General features: G+C 34.9%; 1 pseudogene; it reads right to left on the bottom strand.

The window, feature by feature from the left end:
- Window positions 1-4,770: 4,770 nt before the first annotated feature.
- LOC141497629 (nucleosome assembly protein 1-like 1 pseudogene) lies at window positions 4,771-6,525 on the bottom strand (annotated as a pseudogene).
- Between the last annotated feature and the right edge of the window lie 3,656 nt (window positions 6,526-10,181).

Here is a 10,181-nt window from a genome sequence, read left to right as displayed (position 1 = left end):
CTTTTCGTCCAAAGAATCTGTATAGGTATTTGAAATGCCAGTGGGCATATGAGATCTTTCTGCAAGTTGATTTTTCTAAGTTTGATTAGAAAAGGAGGTAAAAAGTACCTTGACCTGCCTCTTCTAGGGGTGGAACCTAAATGTATATTTTCAAATCTATAAATAGCAGCTAACCATGAATTTTTCAGATTATGAGTAAAGTTCCTTAAAAATCTCTTTAAAAAAATAGTCTTGTATTTCTTTTTTTTAAAAAATTAATTTTCTAAATTTTTAATAAATTGAACCTAGTACAACAGATCTACACATAGTAAATGCTCAATTAGCAGATTATCAGATGTTTATAATTAAATTGTCCTGCTTATCAGTGCATAAAATAGGATGTATTATTATGTCAATTCCACCATTCCCAAGGATCTCCAGGAACTTTTCACAGAAGACAAACCCACCCCATACTAAGTAACTTGGAGGGAACTTGTGTTAGGGAATTGCTAGACCTCTAAGATCCCCCTAAGGTCACTGAAACCATTCTGGATTTGAAGCACTAAAGGACAATTAAAATCCCAAATTACAATTCATTGAAAGAACTGCAGGAATTCATATTGGATAAACTTGTCAGAACTAGGAAGACTTTGTATAATTATTACCTCAATGCTTTAGTTGCATCCTTCATCAAAGATTTATAGACAGCTAAAACCAGAGTGGCACAAGAGGCAATAAGGACAGGTTAATGTCTATACTGGAGGAAGAAGTGCCTGGATCCATGAATATCCCAGATTTATCCAAGTCACAAAGATGACTAGTAGGGTATTTCAACTTTGTTCAGTTATATAATACAAAAGAACTTTTGAGATTCAATTTTAAAAATAAAAATCATATCCTATCCCCTTAAAACAGGGCTGTAAATGCTTTAGTAAACAAAGCCAAACTACCATAGAGCTCTCATTAAAATGGCAAATCAAAATATATTGTCTATTGTTTCAATAAAAACTTTTAAAAGTAAAGTTGGACAGGCCCACCCTTAAAAGATGGTAAATATGCATCTCCTCCAGGTGACTAACTATAAGCAATTTGGTAGCTGTTATCTTAAACTTATGTCTTCTTTTCAGTCATCAAAATTTGAAAATGTATTATTTCAATGCATCTTCTTGATTTAAAAAATGGAGGAAAAGATTTTAATAGAAGTATCTGTGAAATTTCAATACTGGAAATATTTATTGTAAATATTTAGATATTATGTGGAGGAAAGCAACCAGATGGTGAAGGAGCAGTTCAATAAATTTGAAGATATGGTGAAGAAACTAAAAGTGTTTAGAAGAGAACATTTTAGAAGAGAGGCCTTTCGAAGAGAAAACATTGAATGAATGTTAGCTGTCTTCACCTATTTGAAGAGTTGTCATATAGATGACATAATAGATAGTTATTTTTGGCACCAGAAAACAAAGCTAGAAGCAATGAATGAAAATATTAGAGAAAGAATTAGGTTTGAGGGAGGGAAAACCTTCTAACAATTCCCCAAAGTGCAATGAGATAGTTAAAGACCTAGGAGTTTCCTCTTCTCTGGAGGTCTTCAAACAAGGACTGTCAGGTATGTCATCAAAGTGATTCTCATTGAGGAACAGATTGAACTGGTTGACCTCAGTTGAGATGCCTTCCCACTCTAATAAATTGTAATACTGTAATTTATAAGAGCATGAAGTCAAAGGTCACAGAGCATCTTTGTTACTTTTAGATGATGGCCTGTTTCAAGATTTGTCAATGACTTAAAGATAAAATTTGGTACAAATCTCAATCATCTTCAAATCAATACAGAGTGAGTAGTAATACTGAATTTCAGAAAAATCTAGTCATTACATAGGTCATGTCGTTATATTATTGTTTTCTATTTATTTTGAAAAATATTTCTGAATTACATTTTTACTATAATAGTCATAATTGGTAAAGTAAACAAAAAAAGAGAAACCTCAAGAAAAATAAAATGGAGGTGGGAAGAGCTTGCTTCAGTCTGTATTCAGACACCATCAGCTTTTTCTTTGGGGCAGGTAGCATTTTATCCTAAGTTCATCAGAGAAATTCATAATTTTTTCCACAGTTGTGATTGCTAATTGTATTTCCCTCCATCCTATTCCACCCACCCCCATCTATTCTATTCTCTCTCTCTCCTTTTACCTTTCTCTCCTCAAAAAGTTGTATCTGACTCCCCTCTCCCACAATCTTCCTTCTCTTCTATCGCCTACACTATCCCTCCCCTCCCCCATCCCCTTTCTTCCATCCCTTTCCTCTCCTATTTTCCTCTAGCACAAGATAAATTTCTATACCCTACTGAACATGTATGCTGTTTCCTCTCTCTGAGTCACTTCCAATAAGAATGAAGGCTCATTCATTCCCCCTCATTTTCCCCCCCTTCTACTCCATTTCAAAAGCTTTCTCTATCCCTACCATTCACTTCCCTATTTTCCAGTATATTCCTTTCTCATCTATTAATTCCAAATTTTTAATATATTATACTCTCAAATTCAATTTCTTCCTGTGCCTTGTCTATATGCTCCTTCTACTGGCCTAATAAATGAGAAGGTTCATATGAGTTATCAGTATCATCACCCCATGCAGTAATACAAACAGTTCAACATCATTAAATCTCTTGATTTACCCTTCCTGTCCACCCTTTCCTATGCTTCACCTGAGTTCAGTACATGATGATCAAACATTCTGTTCATCTCTGTTCATTTCATCAGGAAAGTCTGAAAGTCCCCTATTTCATTGAATGTCCATCTTTTCCCCTGAAAGAGGATGTTCAGTTTTGCTGGGTAGTTGATTCTTAATTGTAATGCAAACTCTTTTGCCTTCCAAAGTATCATTTTCCAAGTTCTATGAGCCCTTAATGTAGATTCTGCTAAATCTTGTGTTATCCTGACTGTAGCTCCATGATATTTGGATTGTTTCTTTCTGGCTATTTGTAATAATTTCTCCTTGCCTGGGGAATTCTGAAATTTGGCTATAATATTCCTGGCAGTTTTCATTTTAGGCTTTCTTTCAGTAGATAATCAATGGAGTGTTTCAATTCCTATTTACCTTCTGCTTCTAAGATATCAGAACAATTTTCCTACCTTATTTCTTAAAAATGAATTCTAGCTTGGTTTTTTTTTTTGTCACAACTTTCAAGTAGTCCAATAATTTTTAAATGATCACTTCTGGATCTGTTTTATAGGTTAGTTGTTTTTGCAATGAGATATTTCTCATTTTCTTCTAGTTTTTCATTTTTTTGTATTGTATTTTATTGTTTCTTGATTTATCACAAATATATCAGCTTCCCTTAGCTTCATTTGAAGGAATTATTTTTCTTCAGTGAACTTTTGCATCTCCTTTTCCATCATCTTTTTGAGGCATTCTTCTCCTCATTGGCCTTTGGACTACTTTTTTCCATCTTACACAATCTGGTTTTCAAGGTACTATTTTCTTCAATATTTTTTGTATCTCCTTCGCCAAGCTGCTAATTTGATTTTCTTTCAATTTTTTAGGTTTTGTAAGGCAATGGGATTAAGTGACTTGCCCAAGGTCACACAGCTAGGTAATTATTAAGTGTCTGAGGACGGATTTGAACTCAGGTGCTCCTGACTCTAGGTCTAGTGTTCTATCCACTCTGCCACCTAGCCACCCCCTAATTTGATTTTTTTTTAAATTCTTGGCCTTTTCTTTTTTTGGAATTCACTAATGGACAAGATAAGCTTTCCCCATCAAATCAAGGCTTGATTCCCCCAAATAACAGTAATTAGCCTGAGGTATTTTAGTATGGCTCTTACTTTCCCAACTTTCTTGAAGCTTTCTTGGAAAAGGGATGCATTACTGCCATTAAATCCAGAATCCCCAGATACTTTCACGTAGCCCAGAGTCCTAATTCTAGCAGGAGCCAGCCACAAAGATCTGCCACAAGAATGTTTCTTGTACAAATCTAGAGGTATTAGCCATTGATTTCCAGTCTGAAGGTGCTAAATAAATAACACATACACAATAAAGGTTAAAATTTCTGACCTTTTAATGACCAAGAACAATTTTATATAATGTAACTTAATAAGCCTCAACACTCTTGTGAGGTAGGTTAAGTAAACAATGCTACCCATTTAAATATATGGATAGATTATAGAGGTATGAGTAAATAATATACTCACATATTAAGCAATGAGAATTGGAATAGAACTCTCTCCCTAGCTTCAACCCCAAGACCACAAAAAATTCAACTTTAACAACAATGATCTTTAAAGGGTTATTATGATTTAAAATTTTGTCCGCTGGTTCTTTGTTTACACTTGCATATTGGTAGATGCAGGACTGTTTTTTAAAGTCAAGTCTTTTCTCCCAAATTATGTCCATTAATTACAATTATCAGAGGTCGACTTCCAAATGTGTCAAATTCAGACATTTTCCTGTGAGGATTAACATTCTGCTTGGTAATTTATTCTTAAATTGCAACAAAATAACTTGCAATGGGTTTCTAAGCAGGTGGTATAAGGGATCATTTTCAGTGACGGTACACAATACCACTAAGAAAAGGAAAGATGTTTTCAGTTTGAATGGACACAGTTACACAAGTAGAAGAGGACGCTAACATCTGAAAATACTAGGTTTTATTCACATCCCAGTGGTAAACAATAACCTTAATAGGATGACTAAGTTTTTGTAGATAGATCACTATATCACATTAAAATACAAAAATCCATAAACAAGCAGTTAACGAACATTAGATGCGGTCTTACTGGAAATTCTTAACCATATACTAGTCTCTTCTCAAATTTCAAAATGCTTTGTCTCCTAGTTAGTACAAGTCACTGCATTTCTCTAACAAAGTAATGAAGGCACAGCTAGTGCAAGCAGACTTAAACCCATTCAACTACTGGGCTGAAAAAATACTTTGGTTGGTTCTTCGGAAGGATTTCTTTTTTTCTAAACCAAAATTGGTCTCAAATAGGAGTTTGGATAATGTTTGCAGCTGCAGTCTAATAGCTACATGACAAAAGACTTCACAAGAACCAAACTATGTAGCAATGGACATGCGTTAGGGGATTCACTGCATTCTACATATCCAGCAGAAATTATAACTACTAGAATGCTAGGTAGAATGAACCTATAGTTTGAACTGGTTCTTAAACGTTCATTTTTTCTTTTTTTCCTTTTTTAACAAAAATTGTTTACTTGATTCTACCAAGAAAATACAAAACATAAGGCTGTAAGTAACTACTAGTTGTGTTTAGGCTGGGACAGTGCAGTAATCCTCAAGGCCACAGCACACACTGCTCACGGCTGCTTGCACTCAGCTGGATTTGGATCTTTCTTCGGATCATATTCTGGATCATTTTCCTCATCAGCTTCTTCTTCCCCTTCCTCATCATCAGCTTCTTCACCTTCTTCATCATAATCATCATCATCATCTTCAATAGCTTCTCCTGTGAAGTATAATACTGATCTTGGGACTATACGCTCACGTAAAAAGTGACCAATTTCAAAGTCTGCTGCAAGGATAACTTCTGCATCATCATCCAGGTCTCCACTCTCAGGAACATCAGGAGGAAAGAAGAAATTGAAGAAAGAATCATTGGAAACTGTTTTTGTCACAGTTTGAACAGTCCCATGACTCTTGTGTTTCTGTTTCTTCTTAATAGTTTTCAAAGTGACATTTTTCCCTTTTTTTCCAATCTACTTGACACCCTGTGCAACTCATAATTTCTGGTCCATCAAAGGAGAAGGGATCAGAATCATCTGGCTCTGATCGCATACGATATGTCTTCATCAATACCTCATTTGTGAAATATTCATTAGGTTCAAAGTGGAACTCTAATGTAAAACTCATAGGTTGGCCAACATCTGAAAACTTCACTTTAATATCTTTCAAGTGCTTCAGAATAGGTTCATCATGTTCCTGAACCATATCACTGAGCAAGTCGACATTTTTAAAAAGAGTCAGCCAAAATTCAAGAATTCCCTTAGGATCTTCTTTTTCTTCATCTTTTTTTCTCCTCTTCAAGCTTAGCCTTCTCTTTCATTTCCTCTGAAATTTCTTCATCAGAATCTGGCTTCCATTCACATTCTTCCTCTGTAAGTTCATAAATTGCATTGATGATTTCACTTCTCTTATCAAAAAGTGGCTGGTAAAGAACCGCATACTTTCTTTCAAGAGCATGAACTTCCTCATAGAACTTGGCTTCTATCTGTGCACATTTCACCTGAAGATTTTTGAGGGCATTCACACGCCGCTTAACTACTTTTGGCAAGCTTTCAATGTATCCAGTTGATGTTCCCACCAAACCATCCAATCTTTCTTGAAGAGCTGCAAGAATTTGAGGACTCTGCATCATCTGAACAGTCAATTGATGAGCTTTGCTGTTTGCATCTTCACCAGTTTCTTCTTCTACTTCTTCTACATCTTCCATATCTTGTTGGTCAAGTTCAGCTTCTTTGTTGTCAATGTCTGCCATGTTGTAAGACCTCTGAATGGTTTAGATCGACTGCAGCAGGGACCGAGCGGCCGGAGCTGCGCAGGCTGGCGGAGGAGGTGGCACTCAAGCAGATGGCACTAAAAAAGCCCCCTAATTTGATTTTCATCATTTTCCTGCATAGCTCTTTTCTCTTCCCAATTTTTGCTTTATCTCCCTCATTTGATTTTAATTTTTTTTGAGTTCTTCCTTAGCCTAAGACCAATTCATTTTTTTCTTGAAGGCTTTGGACACAGAAATTTTGACTTTGTTAACCTCTCAGCATTTATTTTGATCCTCCATAGGACCAAAGTAATTGTCTATGGTTGAATTTTTTTCTTCTATAGCTTGCTCTTTTGCCTAGCCTACAATCTGATTTTAACTCTTTGTTAAGGTGGGCCTCGGCTTCTAGGATGGAGGATGCACTGTCCCAAGCTGTTTTCAGGGACACCCTCAAGGACCTCAATTCCTTTTAACCTTTTATCACTTGCTTCTATCTACCATCATGACATGTCTTGCACTTACCACTCATTCTCTCTTTTCCTCTCGTTCAAAGTAATATATCATAGGTCTCATTCCCTTTAGAAACTTAAGTGTGTTGCTAATTTTTATTCAATCATATGACATTAGTATGTAGAAATGTGACTGAATACATTCCCTTCCCCCAAAAGAATTAAACATATTAATTTCTATCTTAACCAGAATCTCTTCCTCTCTCCTTTACAGTTCCTTTGTATTTACTTTTTTAAAATACATTTACTAGGAGCAGTTAGGTGGCATAGTGGATAAGGCACCAGCCTTGGGTTCAAATCTGGTCTCAGACACTTAATAATTACCTGTGTGGCCTCGGGCAAGCCACTTAACCCCATTTGCCTTGCAAAAACCTAAAAAAAAAAATACATTTACTAGACTCCTAATTCTTAAAAAAAAAAAGTCTTCCTTTGACTCTTCTACCACATCCAGACACTACCTCTTCTTTTTTTTCTTCTCCACTACTAAGCTTCTTTTTAAAAAAAGTACTATACCTGTTGTTCATTTCCTTACTATACATTCTCTCTTCAACATGTGGCAGCTTCTTCTACCAACACTACTGAAACTATTCTGTTATTAAAATGGTATTCTAATTGCTAAATTCATTTTTTTTCCTTTTCTTATCTTCTTTGACCTTTCTGCGTCACTGGACATTGGACACCATTAGATGATTTGTATGTACTTTTCCTTCTGTATATTCTCTCTTCCCTTGACTTTTGAGATACCTATCTCTTTCCTTATTTGTTTACTCTCTCCTTTGCAGAATTTTCTTGCTCAGACTCTTTTTATGGTGGCTATTTCCCTTATCCACCCTTAGCTCTCTCCTCTTCAATTTCCACATTATTTTTAGCAGCTTCAATTAACACTTCTAAATTAATGCCTCCTAAATTCCTCACTAACTTCTCTTCTGAGCTCCAGACAAATATCTCCAATTGCTATTAGGGTGTAACCACCTGAATGTCCCACTAGTCCTTCAAATTTAGCAATTTTAAACTGAACTTAAAAGTCTTCCACTAAGTATCTTCTTTTTGATTTCACTGTTTCTAAACATGATTCCACCACATTCCTTTGGTTTTATTGTTAACATTTCCCTTTCCTTCATATTTTATATTAAGTCTAATTAATTCTTCTATTACACTATCCCCACCATCTGTCTATTTCTGACACCACTCTGGTAGAAATCATTATTAACACCTGCTTTTATTTCAACAACATTCTAATAGATTTTCTACACTTTCCTCCTTTTCCACCACAATCTATATTTGTAACTTTGTCAGATTAGACACCCATATGTCTAGATATGGTGATGCTACTCCTCTTAGATTGTAAGATCCATGAGGAATCCTTTGGTTATTATTTTTCAACTTTGTATCTCCAGGATCTAGAATAGTACCCTTCCCATAATATGCACTTAATAAGCTAAATTCAAAGACTTTGCATAGTCACACTTGTATTGTCCCACTAAAATGTAAGTTCAATAAAGATATGCTCAGCACAATACTCTGTACATAGCAGAACATAGTAAGTTGAATTGAAACAGTCTGTATCAATTAATTTCAAGGTAAAAGTTATATACTCCCTTTCATAGGAGCACTAACTTTAAGAGCCTAGCAGGATGTTCCATATGAGTAGGTCACCACATCTTAATCTATACCCTCAATATTAGCTAGAATCATTGCTCTTGATAGAGAAGGGACTAGTTTTTAGTAAGAATAGTTTCATTGTCATGCGGGAATCCATCTGTTTATGTGGAAGTCCTAACTTTTTCCTATTGGTGACTCCTAGTTTCTTTTCCCAAAGCATGACTTACTCTCATAAAAATTCATCATTTTCTAGGCTCCTGTGGTCCCTTATACTAATCTCTTTCCCAACTCCTCAAGACCTAGAAAGATCACTTTTTCACATGTAGATTAAAGTAAATTTATTGAATGAAATTAGAAGTGAAAGGTATAGCATTAAAACACACTGGGTTTGAGTAATCTACAGCTGCCTATGTTAGTCTGAACTTTTCAACTTCCTCCCTTCTCCTTTCATACTGTTTTTTTGCTGTCTTCAGTGAGACAAGTGTACTCCCAAAGGGTTTTATAACAACCATGATTAGCCAGAGAATTTCAAGTAGAGGGAGGACATGTGATTGCCTCACCACTTTCATTCACTATAGCTGGTGTAAATCATCATTTCCAATCTTCCAGGGATGTTCTTCATTTCTTAGCTAATCACCAGACAAAAGTTCAATGTTACATGAGCTGGTTAACAGAAGGAGCACTACTGCACAACCAACTCATTATTTGGCTATGAATCATTTCTGCCTTCTTAGTACTCTCCAGATACTCTGATCCCAATTCTAACAGAGATACTTCCTTTAACCTATGGTTAGATCCTTGAATTACCTAAAACTTTATTCACCCCTACTGACTTCTCCCTTGGTGTTCTTTAGAAAATCAAGTAAAGAATGATTTATGAGGGGCTATTACATAGGTATATTTATATTATGATAAAAAATGTTAATAAATATACCATATATCAATCTTCAAAATTTCAAAATAATGTCAATTGCATTTCTTTCAGTAATCCAGAGGGTTAAATATTGTGCCCAAAATCATGCAAATAGTAAATCACAGAACCAGGATTTGAATTCAGGACCTGTAATTTTAAGTTAAATTCTCTTCTCATTATACTCTGCTGCCTTTTCCACAGAAGAATTACTAATAACTTCAATTTCTTTTGAGGATCAAGTGCAATTTTCCCCACTGTCTCTCTTGGGAGGAATTATTATTCCATTTTATAAATTAAGAAACTTAAAATCAAATAGATTAAGTCAATTGTCCATTATATGCAGTTAATAAATGGTAAAGCTAGAATTTAAACCCATTGCTGTTAATCCAACTTCTGTATTTTTCATTATGCCTTATTTCCCATTTGATGATTCAAAAGGTACTTTAAAACTTATATTCTGTTCAGGTCATCATTAGAAATAAACACAATAGATGTAGGAAATGTAGAATATTGTCCTGCATCTGTTATTTTTTAGGAAGTGACTTTTTCAAAAAATAAATCTTTCATGTCAGTTTTTGAATCTATCATTTGCATCTTTCATAAATAGAAATCTGTTCATTCAAATGCTCTGAGTATTTGGATTCTAATATAAAACAGTTACTTGCTACATACAGCAATATATTGTTCAATATC

The sequence above is a fragment of the Macrotis lagotis genome, chromosome X (assembly GCF_037893015.1).
Source record: "Macrotis lagotis isolate mMagLag1 chromosome X, bilby.v1.9.chrom.fasta, whole genome shotgun sequence".
NCBI classification, from domain to species: Eukaryota; Metazoa; Chordata; class Mammalia; order Peramelemorphia; family Peramelidae; genus Macrotis; species Macrotis lagotis.
The sequence above is the reverse complement of the archived record's forward strand: the minus strand, read 5'-3'. Positions and strand labels throughout refer to the sequence as shown.